Source organism: Dermacentor andersoni, chromosome 8 (assembly GCF_023375885.2).
Source record: "Dermacentor andersoni chromosome 8, qqDerAnde1_hic_scaffold, whole genome shotgun sequence".
Lineage (NCBI taxonomy): Eukaryota > Metazoa > Arthropoda > Arachnida > Ixodida > Ixodidae > Dermacentor > Dermacentor andersoni.
Window position 1 is genome coordinate 84,900,855 of NC_092821.1, and position 18,431 is coordinate 84,919,285.

The following is an 18,431-nucleotide window of genomic DNA, read 5'->3' on the forward strand; positions in this document are numbered from 1 at the left end:
AATGATATAACGACTACGTAGTGAAGAAAAGAGCGCGACAATATCTGCACGAGAGCGGCTGTCTGACGACAATGCCACGACGATGATAGCGTTAAAGTCCCTTAAACATGGTTAAAAAGTGGTACGCTTTGAAATATGTCGCCTCCTCCTCGCGCGCTCCTGCCGAGGCTGACCCTGCGTCGCTATTGGCCTAATAGCATCACGTGGGCCCTGGCGCCGTGCATCAGCGCCATTTTTGCTGGAGAAGCGTCTACGGAGTGGCGACGGGCGCATGTTGGCGCCGTTGCTACGCTCGAGCAGTGTAGGCGGCGCCATGGTCGAGGAGGGAGCGTGAAAGAGAGGAGAAACGAGGAGGAGTGAAGGCGGAGGAGGAGAGTGTCGCTATTTTACGAAGATTAAGGGGCTTTAGCTAGCATGACTACAGCGGCATAATCACGATTAATTGATTAGAGCGTGATTACGGCCGAGCGACGAAGACTTAATGCTGTGAATGGAACGACGTAATCAACACCAGGGCGGTGGCATGACGACCATTGGTTAACATTTCTGAATTGAGGAAGCTATTCATACTACAGTGTTACGACGACGGCTTGACAATGGTATGACGGCGACGGCATCAAGACAACAGTATGACAAAGAAATTATGACGGTAACTGTACGACGAGGATGGCGTGAAGACAACGGCGTGACGAGAGTAGCATGACGAAACCGGAGTGACGAATATGTAACGGCCACAGCTGAATCACGATGACGTCATCACAGCAAATGCACGATAACTGTGTGTCGACGACGGCACGAAAACAACAGGATGACTGAGCTAGAATACCGGTGATGCAGCGGCTACGACAGTACCACGGTCATTAGCACATACCGGGCGGCCCAAGCTATTAGATAACTTGGGCTGCTAAACACGTGCAGAAGGCGTGACGACGACAGCATGACCAAGGTGAAAGAACGAAGCTGTAATAACGACGGTGAAATGAGCAACACGACATCGCAACCATGATAATGATGACAATCACATGACGGCGGCTGTGTCACGACGATGGCTTGACGAGAGTCAAGCCTTCGACGTTATGATGAAAACAATGGAACTACCGCGGCGGCATGAAGACGACGGTATGACAAGAAATGTATGACGATGGTACAGTGACAGCGATAGAGTGACGACAATGGAATGTTGAGATTAGGATGGCGAAGCTGGAATGACAATGGTAGAATGACCACAATGGTATCGCGATGACGATACGACAACGAATGGATGGTGACTTTATGACGGCGATGGCGTTGTGACGACAGCATGACGAGTGTGGCATCAGAAAACTGGAATGACAACGATGGAATTACGCAGGCGTCACGATCATGAGGACATACATACCTAGTCACCTCTTGTGGCATCGAGCCTCGAGTGCCTCGAGCAGCCAATCGCGCCGCAATTTTTCGTGCATTTGCTGGGCTTCTTTCACGCTCGGAAAAACACTTTTATTTAGCACGTGCTGAGCAACAACAGTAAAGCTGTATCGGGAGTTTTTCATGTCGCTCTACAATTTTCTCGCTGACACTTTTCATCTAATTACAGTATTTGAAAAGTGAATTTCTACTTAAGTATAATTATCTAATTAGGCGATATGGAAAAAATTGAGTACTGCAAAGCGGCGGCAAGTAACATTACCTTTGGTCTGTGCAGCTACGTGGCATATACATACATTTAAATGCTGGATAAAATTATCTGGGACACCCTGTAAAATATCCAGCCTGTCTAATATTCACTGCAAATAAATTCAGTTCTTCGTATAACATGCTCCTCTTTAATACTAATATTTGTACCTCGAAAACCACACTTCATGTGCACACACACGGTTCATGAGCCAATCACATCAAGAATTATTCGTTTTATGTATATGTCAACTGGAGTTGAGTCTGCCTGCTTTTTTTTATTATTTATTGCTTGATAAACGTAAGGGCCAAGAATTCAAGCTATGGCCAACTTCTAGAAGGCCACAGCAGTAGAGTGACTGTAGCGATTATTGCGGGGCTGACGGGATGTTTCAAGAAAACGATAAGTCTGGAAAACAATCCGGTGTAGTGATCAAAGGGAGCTGGCTCACTTTTCAGCGCAGTGTCAGTGGCAACAATAACGCAGACGGGTATATTTAGAATACACGATGAAACTAATAAGTCAGTAATAATAATAGCAACGAAATGCCGTAGGCTAAAGAGCCTCCGAGAAGCGAATAGCTATCCGTACCTCTAGGAGTTGGCACGTGTCGATAAATAAATAAGTACTGAGTAGGAAGCGGTGCTTTCGGGTTTATAGCGCATTATCGTGCATTTGCGCTATTTATGGTAAGGCACATGGCTTCAGTTTCCTTTAAAATGCGTAAGCATTTATATGCCTACCCAAATTAGGAAGCCCGCGCGTCCACCACGTGAGACGATCGCTTTCAAGATAGAGCCCGCAGCAGCGAACGCATTTGCCTTTGTGCTGCCTCCTGCTTCAACGGAAACTAAGCGGCGAGAGCAAAGCGCACAGGAAGCTGTCCGCAGTCGACGCACTCTGTCTTCATCGCACATCGCTTTCACGATAGCGCCCGCTCGTCCCGTTTCAACGCGAACTAAATTGAAGGAACACAACGCACACGAAGCTATCAGCACTCGGCGCACAGTACCCCCATTGTAGATAGCTTTTAACATAGGGCCCACGCGACCACGACATATGCTGTCGCCGCCAAAGTCCGGTTGATCACGGTTGATGATGGTTCCACGCCAATGGATGACGCGGTAAGGAGTGACAACGGCTTACAATGATCGGAAAGTCATCAGAGCACCTGGCGCCGCTATGCGCAGCAGTTTGTGTCGCTGCAGTGCTGTCGTTTATACTGGTCGGATCATGTTTCATAACGTTGATAACACCGGGCTGCGTGAATATGAGCAAATGGCACAATGCTTACCCATATTTAGACAACTGCCAAAGGATTTCCTGCGTGATTTTTTTTTTCTTTTTGATGTTACGTGCTTAATTTCTTTGGCCGTTTATGATGTCCTTATCGATCAAATCGTTTGTACTTTTAGTGCAACGTTTATTAAAGCTGCATTCAATGATTTACCCCATTGGAATATTCGTTCCTTACCAAAGTCATACAGTATGTGGCAAAATGAAGGGATAAATAAATATCAAGTCTCATAGAAACCTTGTTGCTTTTCAGTCGCATTTAAAGATCCTTGCATGGCATGTAGTTGTCCTAACCCTTCTCATCATATCTGCCTCGTTCCTCGATCACTGTGTGTCTGTTATCGCGGGGTGCTACAGGATATGAGGACCGCCAGCTGCGCTACCAGAGAGCGAAGCTGTTGATGGGTTAGTGCTACCTATATTCTGTCAAATTAGTAGGAACAACCATAGCACGTGCTAATTATCAACATTTCTTTCAGCAAGCAAACCACGATTAGGACAGCGGCTAACAAGGCAAATTGTGGTGATTCTTTGCGATGGGCGCCGCTCAGACCTCTAACCAGCAACTGACATTGAATCCCTGAAAATAAAATTTCGTGACACTCCTCTTATGTTCAGCCCGCCTGGTGTTCTCAACAGTTGCACGTCCTGAAACAAGCCTGTACCGATTTGTTACCTCAGTATTTTGATCTTTTCAAGGATCTCTATCGCCATTGTGTTAGAGTGGGGAGATTTAGTTATTTGGATTAATGCAAAATATTGTCGCGACCTGCTGTTCGCAGAGGACATTGTCTTGTTCATCAAGTGTAGAGATCGCTTTCAATAAGCCTTATACAATGTGGCACCTTATGCGTGGAATGAGTGAGGGATTGGACGGAGGGTTATCATAGAGAAGTGTTCAGCGAACTTAGATAGCCTGGCACGAGACCAAGAATAGCGAATCGTTATTGGGCTAAACCTGTGCAAATGTGGATTGCAAGATCAACAATTTCAGGTCATGCAGTTTATGAGACGGGCGTATGAAGACAAATTAAATGTATCGTCCGAATGGTTCATTATGGTTTCTGCCAGGGCTAGTTTGATCCGTACAGCTTATGTAATATGTATGTATTTATTATGCAATATACATATTGTGTCATTATTTTTCGCTTTTTCTATGCCGCCTGTCTGCCACTAACAGCAAGGGCCTGGGGGGGGGGGGAGGGGGGGGGCACGGCTCTGTCAAGCTGTCATCTATGAAAGTTTCTTTCTGTGTGCTTCCCGCATCATTTCAAGCAACTTGATGCTAAGAAATTTCAAAGTTCTCCTAAACAGGGGTTTTGCTAGGCATGGCAAAAGGAACGACGAATAAGTGCGAGCTGAAAAGTTTCCGAAGAACGCTGATATAATGCAAAAAGGTCAGGCGCGCAGACGGGACACAAGAGAAGAGAAATGGACAACGTGAACGTCGTCGTACGAACGCCGCAACACGAATGCCGGAGTTCGTATTGTCCACTTCTCTTGTGTCCTGTCTGCACGCCTCACCTTTTCTGCACAATGAATCCTTACTAACTAACTCAGCTTTCTGTCGTTCTAACACTGTTATACTTCCCGGAGTGCTAGTGTCTCTTGTGCCACACGGCAGCTGCGAAATTGCGCGGCTTATAATTAAAATTGTGGACTCGTCATACCCACTGATAGCCAAGAGAGAAAAAAAAGAAGAAAATTAAGGTGCCGCGGTTAACCAGGCGCACGTCGAGTTTGCAACCCTGCATGGGGGGAGGGGAAGGGAAAAGAAGAATGAAAAGGGAGATAAAAAAGCAAGAAAACCCTAGCAGCGGGCACTATTGAAGTTAAACTCCAAGTCTAAAAACAGTCCAAAGACCTGTCGACTTCAAGTACTCTAGCAACGCTCTCGTTTCTAGAGTAATTCAAACGTCAAAGTTTAATTTAAAGCAGCCAGTGCGCCCGGCCTGCTCCACATTTATCACGCTACTTCCAGTACACTACTTCGTGTTCCTTTGCAATATACAAAATGGTTAGTTCGGCTAAAAAACAAGGAACTTCGGCTCCAGTAGAGAAGGACTATTTTCTCTTGCTGTGGTGCAATGAGAACAGATCGAACATTTCGTATTGCGCCCGAATAACAACATTCCATTACTGTTAATGTCGCAGCGAAGATATCTGAAGACCATTTGATTTTTCCAGTGGTTTATTAGCCGCTCACTGGTTGCAACAAATAAAAATTCGAGAACGATATCATGGTCACGGCAGTGTCCCGCGTGAAAGTAAGCACCGCAGTTCCCGGAGGTCCTGGCCGTCACCGGAATTAGGCATTAAATCGTCGCGTGTGCTTCTGTTACACCAGTGGACCCTTTGCCACATTCTTTCACGCTTTTAGTGCGATTTCGTGTAGTTCTTCGTGGTTCTCCGGGACAGTGCCTTCTCATTGGGCACTAGCCGTTGTCCTTAAACATTCGGCCTATTCGGTGCTACAAAGCCAGCGCTTATAGTTTCTATAGTTGCGTGCTGTCAATTCCGCAGTACAAATTGTACGCATAGTAACCGCACTCGTGTCCACGCGTGACATGGGAGTATATAACGAGTAGGGTGTCGGTATTGTCTATCCGATCAGGACCGCTCGCAGAGCGTCCTCTCCATGCACTTTCCATCTTCGCCGAGTCGGTACATGCCCCTTACGCAGTAACAGCCGGTCGTGGGGTTCACCCGGCACGAGATCACGTCTTGGGAGGAGCATTTGCACTGGGCACAAACTTCCGTCAGGCGCGCCACTGGCTCGACAACTGCAAAGTGAACCGGAAAACGTTCCACACGTTAAACGTAGCGTTCAGAAAATCACGGCTCTGTGCGACGTCCTGTATACTGCTGAGTTGGTGCTTTCAACCATAGCAACTGTGCAAAACATCATATAGACAATCACCATACATTGATGAGCATCAAACACCACTGCTGTCGTTGTTTTAGTTGCTGACGATATTGAGTTGCTTTAGCTTTAAACATGTTCTTTAGTGAACAACCACATATTGTAAGCTCAAATAATATTACGCATGAAACAACAAATCAGTCATTTCGGCTTTCTTTTTCATTGATTTGTACTGTGTAGAAGCCTTTAGAAGTTTTGCAAGGTATTTTGCACTATTGCGGCAAGAACGACCAGTAGAGAAAGCGCAGACGTTTTCTCCAGAATATTTTCCACAATCAAGGCATGGCGAAGGCAAATGTTACACTGGGCTCTTGTCTGACATCGTACATCAAGCGCGCGGGATTTGAAAACGTGCTGACTAGGCTCTTGCGCGCTTCGCAGGCAGCGATCTTCAGGTAGAACAAACGCATGAATAGGCATTACGGAACACAGCTGTATCGAATGCAGCTTCCATTTGTGCCGGTATAGCTTGACTGTGCAAGCAATGAAACAAATTGAAGTCACAGTATACGCTATAAACAGTCCGTGGCAATTCAGGAAGCTCTGTCAGCGTGTTTGCTTTTGACAGATTGCGTAAAGCGCCAGGCAATTTTGGCGATTAACCGGAGGCAATGAGTGTGGTCATCACCTCTCAGCTTTGTTTGTGACCTAATATTGAGCTTAGTGTGCATGAAGCCAACAATATATTTTTGTAGACGGTTTGAGGACAATATTGTCGCTGCGGGCAAGTACCTAGTCATGTGGTACCTTTAAAAACGTAGTGCACTTTCTTTCAGCCCGCAAGAAATTAAAACCACGAAAGGTATCTGAAGGAATGATATTAAATGGATATTTCTCAAAAGGTTCTACATCATTTCTATTGAAAATTGTGGGTTTAAAACAGTACAGTAGTAGTTACCTAGAGAAATATCGCTCTTAGCGATCGAAGCTTGTAATAAAACAATAATTGATCACTCTTTCACGAAAATTGGTCATAACACGAAAGCGAAACCTGTATAGAAAATGAGCAACCCTTCCCGTGTAGGAAAATGGGGTAAGCGAAGCTTGTCCTGCGTGCACCTGACCTTCGTCACGGTTTAGTAACCCACAGGTAACGCGTTACCGGATCGCTTCGGCCTCCCGCTCCCTCGGCGCGGTTTCGTCTTCTCGTTGCTGTCAGATTGCCTGGGCTCGGGCGGCTCTAACAGTTGGATCGATCGGCGAGCCCTTTCACGTGCGAGTTCTCGCCTCTATTCGTCGAAGGCTGCATGTTCCAGGGGCGATAGCACAACGCGTGGCCGTCGCAACTGTTTTCCGAGACTTAACAAAAACAAAGCCGGCGCAGCGCTTGCGATACGGCTCTAACGGCTGGGTCGGCGCGCCGACGGCGAGCCCTTTCGCGGGCAAGTTTTCGCCTCCGCTCGTTGAAGGCCGCCTCTTCCTCGGAGGAATGCACAACGCGTGTCCGTCCCATCCGTTTTCCGAGACAGAACTGAACAAATGAAGGCGGCGCAGCGATACCTTTTCCTGCCCTCCTCTTCCCGGTGGAAGTGACACGGCTCTGATTGGTTGCGCGCGTTGCGTGAGCGCACGCCTATGCAGCTGAAATCCTTGCAAATGACTCACGCTTCGGCGCCGGCGCAGCTGCCAACTCATGAAAACGCCCTTTCCCGCAGCTGCTCTCTTCTTGGAAGAACTGTTCTTTTTTTGTGTGTGCGAGACCATGACAACGCCACCGAAACTTGTGAGCTAATACAAGCTTTGCTTCAAAAGAAGCAGTGATAGTTTCGTTGCCCATTCCCAACGAAAAGGCCATGAACGTGCAGTTTCTTATGTAATATACAGTTTCACTGGAAGGACGAAGCAATGACAGCGATAGCAAGCACGCGAAGCCTGCGCTGCTGCGCAACGTAAACAACAGCCCTGAGGCAACCTGAGGCATAGGTATATCCTACGCGACGGTGAGTGTGTATGAGGCGAAACTGCGTCATTAGAACTGTGGCGTCATCGTGCGTCCAGACACGTGTTCTAAGGTGAGGCACCACCGAGAGCTGACAGTTGACGAAGGTCGCCTTCTAAAAACATTTATTGCCACAAACGCGCCAGGAACGCATCCGCGCATAAATGCCGACTGGGCTAGACCGCAGGACACTTTTATGAACTATGATTATTGACACCCTTATCGGTGTCCGGGTTGGCGGCCATCTTTTCGGCAGAATTACTCAGTTTTAAAGAAATTATAGGTAAATATTCTGATGGTAACAAATATGCGTCTTGATAAGTACTATTTACTTAATAATGCATGCCTTTTTAGCCCTTCTGTGTAATGTCCAAACAATCCGGTAGGCACAGAACAACAACATTTCTCCATCTCGTGGACTTTCCTGATGATAATTGCATGACGTGCTTACATGGTATAAGTTCTAAGGCGATAGCGTTAAGGGCCCCCTGTCGCAGAAAATCCGGTGTCGGCATCGGCATCCCGTGAGCAAAAGTTGCCGTATATATATATATATATATATATATATATATATATATATATATATATATATATATATATATATATATATATATATACATGTATGCCACGTCTTGCTATATGGCACGTGGTTAATGCAGGTTATATGGCCACACCCCTGTATCCATACCGTTCTCATACCTTGTCTTGCACTAGTGACTAAGCTATTCCTCGGTATATTGAGACTGATAGCCCACTTACAGATGTCATGAGAAAGAAAGCACCGACAGGACATGGCTTTTATGCTAAATCTTCTCAGACTGAAACATTAAAAGGGAGAAACAATAACAGAAACCTTAAAATATCCTAATTTTTTAAGCGCGGCTGCACACTGTCTCCGGAAACGGTCCACGTAAGAGGCCGCGTTTATACCGGAGCAGGAGCAGGAATAAAAATTTTATTGTTGAGAAAAAAAAAGTGACGGAAGGGAGCGGTGCAGCGTAGGTCCCTATTCCAAGACTCCCGTGCCCACCGCGACCCGCCCAGCTTGATCCAGGAGGCGTTTTTGGGCCTCGAGGTCAGAAAGAGCAAAGATGGCCTTCCCAGGGCTCCCTTAGTGAGGTGAGTACAAAATGTGAATTAATAGAGTGAGGTCTTTTCGCGCACTCCGATGTTACGTGGGGCAATGAAGGCCAGGACCCTCACCACGGGCGAGAGTTATTGTACAAGGTTGGATTTAGTCTACGGTATCTAACTATATGCGGGTAAGTATTCGTCTGTATTCTTCTATATTTCGGCGCCTCCGCCACATTGAGTAGTTTGTGTGGTGGGGCGCACTGTTCTCGGGTTCTTGGCTGGTGTTCCAGTATATCGCGGACCAGTAGGGGACCGCCTCTTTCATCGTTGTGCGTATCTCCAGCTCGGTTAGTAAAGCCTCGAGCTAGAGTATGTGCCTGTTCGTTTCCCGAGATACCCTCGCGGCCAGGACACCATAAGATTGCGTGGTATTCTTTCGATGTGTCGCCCATGAAGCTCGCCTTCGGGCATAGCGTTCGCCACCAGCGTTTCCCGGTAAACATTATGGTTACATAAGCTGCAGTTGCCGCGAAGCCTGAGAAGAAGTCTGGGATCTTTGAACACGATCGCGTACCGCTCCTAAAAACGAATCTTAAGTGTCCACCAATTTTTTGTGGAGCCTAGCATGAAACACTTTCTCGTTCAAATTACCGGCACCTGGATCATCACGCCCTGCACTTTACCGCACTAATTTCCAGCGACTCCATTATCGCACATATTTGCGACGGGTGCCCCTGTTAGCCACCGTGATTGCTATGGTATGTGGCGAATTTCATTATACGCGCTCGGGCACAGTTGAATTGCTCACCAATATCGTCGCTAACACCGGCAATGCGTACACAAATCTTAAGGCTTCGCAGTGATGATGTCGAATTTGTAAAAGCCAACCTGATCACGAGCTGTGATATTTCAAAACGCAGGCTTCTTTTCGCTCCTACAAGTTCAAAAGCGAAGGCGTCAAAGATCTTACCTGTGCCGTTCAGGGGCATCGCGAGCACGTGAATAACGTAATAATGAAAGATAAAAATCACTAAAACTGCGTTCATTATGAACTATACACGACTTCCGAGTGCAATTAGCAGTGCTAGTGGTCGTCAGTCAAACGGCCGCTCAAACTGCCGCGGAAAGGACGCGCTTTTTAACCAAACGCGCTGTAAGACGATCCACATCGAAGTCACGCGCAGGCCAGAAAACATCTTCCTTTCTCTTAGCCAAGTCGTAATGGTAGAAGGAAGGCTGTTTTCCGCGTGTGCCAAGAATCCGTCATCTGCCGCGTAATGTGGCTATATTACTTCTCCGAGAGGCTGAAAGGAAAGCACGCTTTCTTTTTTTTTTTAATACTTGGGTTCAATTTCTTTTTACCCGACTTCAACGACGCATAGTTTTACAGCTCCCAGCACTTTACATTCCTTGAGGTTTGTTAAGCAATGACTTCATCAAGACGCCGCTTTCCTCCTGTGCGACCTTAGTTTTTTCCCCGTACTACTTCTTCCGTGATAAACAGCAGCCGATCGCAATCGTAGGTCTTCCCCAAAACTGTGCTCTTTCTTCGAACAGAAGCTGGCTAAGTATACGATCTCAATTTTCGATGTTTCTTACGTTAGTTTTACTCCTTCGATTACCCATGTAGAACACGCAAGCAAAAACTCAGTCATTCGCGTTATTAACATCTCAATAAATTGAGGTTCTAGATAGCCTGTAAGCATTGTCGGCTTCAGAATTGATCATACAACATTAAAAAAAAACTAGTTATCAGCTGCCTGATATCAAGTGTTCATCAAATGACAAATTCCGAAATATTTGCGAGAGCGAGACAAATAACGTCGCTTGAACAAATCTGTGATTATCGCTGATCATTATATAAGCTCATAAACGAGCTGCTATAAAAGTTACGGCGTTTACTTGAGGGTGGATACTCCGACTGGAAAATTACCGCCAGGAATTATTCAAGGCACGATCACGTAAAGATAAAACAGAAGTTAGGACAAACTTTTATACATTGGTCATTATTACTTGTCGCCAAATCCATTCATATTCCACTTTAATCTCTGCGGCACTGCACAAGTTAGGCTTTAGGGAAGATGCTGATAAAAGCGCTTATGAATTGGCGTAACATGCCGGAGACATGAATTGAAATTGGTGCTTGTCTCGGGGTGACCCGTGGCAAACTGCCTCCATCGGTAGAGTAAAAACTCGTAGAGATAAATAAGCATGACTCCACTGAGGAAACATTTCTTAAACATATGCGACACAACAAAATGTGTGTGGGTGCTCATGTTCACGATCAACGTTATAACAAGCACTTGATCAAAAGCTGCAGAATGCGTATTTTCCGCTGGAGGCAGTACAGCCAAGGCATACGGGCCAGCTTATTCTATTAATTTATTTGTATATTTATTTATTTCACGTAATTTCAAGGCCCGAAGGCGTTACAGAAAGGAGTGGAGTCTAAAACAAAAGTAATGCAGTAAAAATAAAAATAAGAAGTATTAATAAAAAAATATTAACAAAAAGCACTCTGAACCACGGTCTTGAAGTTGGTAGAGTCCGTGATGAGTGCGATTGTTGTGGGAAGGCGATTTCAGTCCGTGCTTGTCCTAGGGATGGATGAGTCACCATACCGGTTTGTACGGCACAATAGAGATTTTTCAGCGAATACTTTGCTAGCTGCGATTCTTGGAAAGAACGTGCCTGATGCATCCTTTCAGCCAACCGACAGGATTTTGTTTCAACGTAATGGGACGTCACCATGAAAAAAAAGTCGTTTCTAAGCGTACCCGATGAAACCGATACGAAGAGAATGCATGGAATATATAAGTGTCGTGGTATATCCGGAAACTTCATGAGCGACAAGCCATCTTGAGATTTCAATGAAATCAAATTTGTATACGCCAGATCATTGCAACATAATGTACATTGATATGCAGTACTTGTTCATTGATTTGTTTAGTTCTGTATATATTGATTCACTTAAGATACTCAATTACCCGCGAGGAAACATTAAAAAATGGCGTTGCCGCAGAAAATTTTGCATAGAGTGCGTACTTAGAATATCAACTAGCCTTTCTTTATAACTTACCTAACAGATAAGAACACACACGTTAAATTATGCGTGTTACTTGAGCAAATGTGGCTGAAATTGCTATAAAATAGAGGAAAATAAGAATTTTCGGGCGACTTCGACAGGGTGGCTTTGAACACTGAGGTATATGTTAGACCCGACGTAGCAATTTGATACGTGAATGTAAAGTGGACTATTCACTCTTTTAACTCATATAGCCAGAGGATCGATTCTAGTTGGTTACACCAAGCCACTCTGAATAATTTATAATCACTTTTCCGGCAAAAAAAGTGACGCTATTGATTCCCTTGACTTAATATACGGTCTCGCCAATTTCATCCAGGAGGCTGAAAGAGAACTGCCGAAGAGCGCAAGTATCACGCACTTAGACGGCGCCTGTTATTGACGATGCTGTTTACGTCACACCGGTGGGCGAGAATGAAGCAAGAGTCCTTATCAATAATAATACAGAAAACGTAGCGCAGTAAGGACAAATGACAAGTCGAAACAGGAAAAGCACTGACTTTCAACTCAGAACGACAAGAAAGAGGGTTAACCGATGGGCCCTATTATAATGAGAAGCCAACAAACGAAGACACCAGGGATAACATATGGGAAATTCTACTTACTAATTGAATTAAGGAAATGATAATTTAGTGGCAATGAAAGTGGATGAAAAAATTACTTGCCGCAGGTGGGGAACGATCCCACATCTTCGCATTACGCGTGCGATGCTCGCACCAATTGAGCTATAGCGGGCACGGTTTTCCCCATCCACATTCTTGGAGATTCATGTGTTGCTACTAGAAGCTTGGGAGGGTTAACCAGCACTACCACTCGTGTGTGTGTGTGTGTGTGTGTGTGTGTGTGCGTGTGTGCGTGTGTGCGTGTGTGCGTGTGTGCGTGTGTGCGTGTGTGCGTGTGCGTGTGTGCGTGTGTGCGTGTGCGTGTGCGTGTGTGCGTGTGTGCGTGTGTGCGTGTGTGCGTGTGCGTGTGCGTGTGTGTGTGTGTGTCCATCTGCATCTACAAAAGGAAAGCACAGAGAGCAAGATGGAGTACACAGTGCGGTATGTTTTCTGTATTGCTTCTTCCTCTCTGTTCTTTCATTTTAGAGATTCAGGCGGTTGTACATGTATGTATATATGTATATGTATGTATATGTATGTATATGTATGTATATATGTATATGTATGTATATGTATGTATATATGTATATGTATTGTAACCTTAGTTGAAAGTCAGCGCATGTCCTGTCTGAACTTGTCCTTTGTCCTTACTGCGCTATGTTTTCTGTATTACAACGAATAAACAACACGCCGAGACCTATTCCCATCTGAAGTCCTTATCAAGCCGGGATCAAGCTCATCCGACGTTGAGGCGGAAACGCTCCTGTTACTAATGGTCTGAGGACGTGGCTGCTACGCTCTTCGGCAGTTCAATATCAATTTTCTTGTTGAAACAGGTTAGAATTCGTTAGGCTGGAAAAATCAGGAGAGTCGACTTTTTTTTCTCTCTGCAGACGATTACACATTGATTCGATGACGATCTTCCATCCTGCATTGGGATCAATTGCCTGGCTGTTTCCGCTAAAACGTTAATATCCTGTTTTAAATAATCGCTTCTCCAAACCTACCTCATGTCATTATGAAATATGTGCTTGTGTGATAAAAACAATCTAGAGAAAATTCCTTAATTTTACATCGTCCGTATACGTATAAAGCCATTTGTATTGCATTTACCGAAACACCTCGCTAGAGGTCAGAGCTTCTAATTCTACAATGTCAACTGATATGCCTGTTCTGGGTTCTTTCTCTGTTTTTTTTTTTTTTTTTTACTGTTTGAGAAGTAAAATCATATTATCCTAAGGGAAAATCAATATGCGATCCCACAACTCATTCCCGTTGGACGTCTGTGCACTGCTCCCTGTATCCCTGTAGTAGAAACCCAGTGCACTTGCCTTTGAAATGTAATTACATAGGAGATGTATCTGAATAGATCGCACTAAAACTGAAGGGAAACGTTGCAAAAAATTTTCTTCGAGAGAGACAGCGTATAGCTAACATGAAAAGGGCGAAAGAAGCAAACGCTCCGTGAAAAAAGAAAGAACGTGGCCAAACGCCAGCGAACCGAATAAAGCAAGCATGCTCAAGCACAAGAAATGTAATCATAAACTGAAAATGCTGACATTGGTCTTAACCATAGCGGTGCGTCCAGTTATACAACAAAATGACGTTTCGCCTCAGTCTCGAACTCTTTTTGAATCATTTGCAGACCACGTCTCACAGTACGCTCACGTAGCAGCCGCAACATAGACTACTGCGATTGCACTGAGTATTGGTGATTAGAGAGACTGCGTTATTCTCAATCATGTTGTGCAAATGGCGATACTTCTAAGTTTATACACAATATAGAAGCGAAATCAGAGAACATTTATTCGAACCACTTTTCAGTAAAGATATTCCGCAATACTTTGCTGACGTTGCAGGTCCTCCGCTCTCGCCTTCTTTGGTGGACCGGTCCTTGATAACGCACAACGTGTAAGCAGCGAAACTGCAAAGACCTTTCACTTGGTAACATGAACGCGCATTTGCGAGCAGCCATTTGTCTTGGGCTTTCTAAAAGTTTTAAACAGCTGCAGCTTCTTCCTCTCAAAACTCGAAAGCGGGAGTATAAGCAGATGTTCTTTTCTGATATATCGCTCGTATGAAACGTGAATTCGTGGACACTTGTGCGTAAGAGTTACGCTTCACATATAAGCTTCACAGAGCACAATTTGAAGTTCGACAACTACCGCAGTATGTACAAAGTTGAGCAAATGTCAAAATGAATGATTTCGTGACCATTATTGCCGTACACGTTACTTCCATGCTAGCGTTGCAACTTGGACCAAGTGAGCACTCTTATTTCTTTTAATATTCATTACCCCCCAGAAAACAAACAAAAGTATATAATTCATGCTCATAAATGTTCAAAAACATTATTTTTAATGTATCAGTCATGCTATTGACAGTCGACCATGAACTTCTCATTTCCTACTTTAGCAGTAAGCTGGCGATTGCTCTCCATAGTAAAAGCAAAAGAGAAAAGCTTGTACACTGTAAGGCGTCCATTTCTGTTGCTCAGTAGTGTAGCATTTATCTAAAAAGTATTGTTTTATAGTTTTCTATCGCAGAAGCCTAGAATCCTTGCCTGCTTTTACCTACCTAGTGATCTTAAAATTCGAGAGTCCTATACCATGACACTGTTCTAATTGAGTTGAATGCGGATAAGAGTCCTATAAGACCAGATATCATGGCGCATAAACTTCTCGTATCTTATTTGAATTTGAATTTGACTATTCTATGCGGTCGCAGGTATTTGGAACTGTGTGGTGTACTACAATATTGTGACGAGAGGGAGAAATAATTCCCTAATGCTAGTTGTCAAGACAGCTTTAGTTGCTTTGATGCACAATAGCTTCAACTCGATCCAGAACACGATAACGGCCCAAACGGATATTTCACACGTTTCGGCTACAAGTGAAGTCCAAACGGTAAACATTGCTCGTGACACGTTGAAAATAACTTCCGCTTGAACAAGTTTCACAGTTACTGTCGACGCTAATATGAATAGCATTTAGCCAACGTAGTGACAACATACTTCCACCACAGAAACGCGTCACGTCTGAGCCGCGTAATGCAACCGAACTCGTTTTTAGTGCTTCCTTTAAGACGCGCCACGCCATGTTGCGGTGCTCCCTCGAAACCCCTGTCCTTTTGCTCGCCCTCTGAGATCCGTACAGCGCCACTTCGTGTTTACTCTGATGATTAATCCTTCGCTGCTTGCAGGTATTTGTGGAGCAGCATTGTTGCATCGCGCTGCTATACTTGAGGAGCTCGCATGACGGGGGTTCTATTGTACCTAGCACTCGAGAAATTAAGCATCTTTTTCTCATTGAAGTGCGGTGTAAAGAGGCTACATAGATTCAAAGTGTCTGAAGTAGGCTTATGGATGCTATTGAAATTACCGAATAAGTAAACGTCCTGTTGTTCAGCTATTTGCAAAAGTCGTTCCAACAACCCCGGCCAACTACTATTTTGATGCAAATCAAGAAAAAGCTTTCTCAAGCCGCAAATCAAGAATGCGCACGTAAAAAGGTGGGGACTTTTGATATCCCCTCTCGAGCAAGACTAATGTTTGTCATCGAAGAAGCTTCCCTCAAAGGGGAACAAAAACGTCTCTACATTTTGACGTTTTAGCCCTGACACTATCATGTCCACAGAACAATCTTCGTTGTTGCCATTGCTTTTGCGACTTCTCATCAGGCAAAACAGTGCCGCCTTGTCACGTCCCCTCAATTGTCCGGGGCAAACGCCGCACAGCAGAGTTTCTCTGTAACACCGTGCAGAGGGCGACTACGGCGAAGTGTGCGTTCCCTGCTCCTGTCCTGGCAATGGTACCACCGTGTGCAGCGTGAATAACGGTACCGGCTGCCAGTGCGTGAACGGCGTGTACCGAATGGGCCTTCGCGGAGTCTGCGCAGTCCGCGTGCTTTGCTACGATAAGAGCAGTCATTCCGATCACAGGGTCAACCGTGTCGCCAGAGGACCTCGAGTCCCTGTTGGGCCCAGTGGATTTGTTCGGGGCTTCCGTTTGAAAAGCGACTCACGGCACCCTTCCTAGGGAAAAACGTGAGTAAAGTGTTTTCACATTTAGTCATTGATACTTTGGCCACGTTTTGCCTGGACGAGAGTAACCAGGATAACAGCCTTAAACATCCCTATGCCTTCAAAGTGGTGCGAAAATTTCTCAATCTGGTTTTCTCTCTTGTACTTCAGAATAATTTTTCGCAGTAAGTACGGATAACAAGTGACCGCAGCATTCTGCAAGTATGACCTGCAGGGCCGAAACTTAAAGGGGCGCTTAGGAGAAACACTTTTTCTGCTTAGATTGATAAAGTATTTTTTCAGTGTTCTATTTTAGTTAATTTCACGGTAACAGTTTCATTACTGGTAGAAAAAAAATGAAGGTTCAAATTCCTTTTTTTTTTAATTTCCAGCCGGAAACCCAAGGCCGGTACATCAACACGACGTCGTGTATTGATTTCAAAGAACTTTTTCCTATTTCGACGGTTGTGGTTCAATACAGGTTCTCGATACATCCTAAGTTGTTGGCCTTCCTAGGATATAATGTAGCCCATATCTCAGCAATAAAAAATTAACTAGACTTGAGTAGATGACGTCAAATTCCATGACGCCATGTTGAGCTAGTGGGTTAACTAAGAGCCTCGCTGTTACCTCTTTTGTGCGTTTGCGTCTTCTCCGGCTCATCAAGCCTCCTTTCACGGCAAGAGTGTATTTCGTTATAGTAAATTAGGATGATTCACAAGTACAGCTTAAATTGTACTTCTCAATCTGCCTCTTAGAGGATCAAAAAGCAACCTGCGAATAAGATAAGGATCAATCTGGAACTGATGGAAGGGAAAATTACCACAGACGTCACGACAACAGACAAGAGGACATCTGTGCGTCGTCGAGAACAAACCGGTGTAGCTGCTTTTCCATTTGAGAATAAAATAAATAGTGGAGTTGCGAAAGTACCGTCAACGTTAAAGCAAAATTAAGGTCACCTATTAGATTAACAGCATGAGTGCCAAAGAAAAGCAACATTATCGAGGAAACCCAATATTTTAAAAAAACGTTCTGCTGACGCAACGCCCATTTTTGAAATCTATGTAAAGCGAAGATTTTGGCAAGTGTACTCATTCCTGCGTTTATCACACAAAGGAAGCTGGCGCACGCGAGCATGCTCTCACGCACCCGTGACGTGCGATTTCAAGATAGCTCTTGGATTGCCGTGCATTTCTTTGTTAATTCTCTTTTATTTTAAACATCTGTGTCCACCCGCCGTGGTTGCTCAGTGGCTATGGTGTTGGACTGCTGAGCACGAGGTCGCGGGATCGAATCCCGGCCACGGCGACCGCATTTCGATGGGGGCGGAATGCGAAAACACCCGTGTACTTAGATTTAGGTGCACGTCAAAGAACCCCAGGTGGTCCAAATTTCCGGAGTCCCCCACTACGGTGTGCCTCATAATCAGAAAGTAGTTTTGGCACGTAAAACCCCATAATTTATTAATATTTGTGTCCACTTCTGGGGCAATCTCTTGTTGCATGTATCTGCCACAATATGGACCTCATAATCATCAACACATGGCGTTCATCTCAAGGAGGCTAGATGCATTTGCACGATAGAAATATATGTGCGATCGTGGCCTCATTTTACTTGGACTGCATGCAGTGAGGCGTAGTCTGTTGGCGTATGAACGCTGTGCTGTTAGAGGCCGATCTGCGCCCGAGCACTTTGTGGAAAGGGTTGCGAAAGTGTGCGATGCGCATAACACGATTGATGGCGATGGTGTTAGCGTTCGATGCTCCGGCGTACAGAAAGTGCGATCTCCAACACTTTTCGTTTTACTTGTAGCCTTTCTTCGACATGTAGGA

General features: G+C 44.9%; 1 protein-coding gene across 12 annotated transcripts in view; it reads left to right on the forward strand.

Moving 5' to 3' along the window:
* LOC126538712 (partner of xrn-2 protein 1-like) overlaps nucleotides 1–18,431 on the forward strand; it is a 52,954-nt gene that overhangs the window by 13,390 nt on the left and 21,133 nt on the right. For 4 of the 12 annotated variants that reach the window (XR_007601123.3, XR_011896078.1, XR_011896079.1 and 1 more), the window contains 2 exons: nucleotides 3,207–3,358; nucleotides 3,433–3,564. The gene's annotated coding sequence lies outside the window, so the exon portion shown is untranslated. Of the gene's footprint in view, nucleotides 1–3,206; nucleotides 3,359–3,432; nucleotides 3,565–14,539; nucleotides 14,841–16,337; nucleotides 16,621–18,431 lie in introns of those variants that run through there. The other 8 variants (XR_011896081.1, XR_011896082.1, XR_011896080.1 and 5 more) reach the window with 5 other exon arrangements.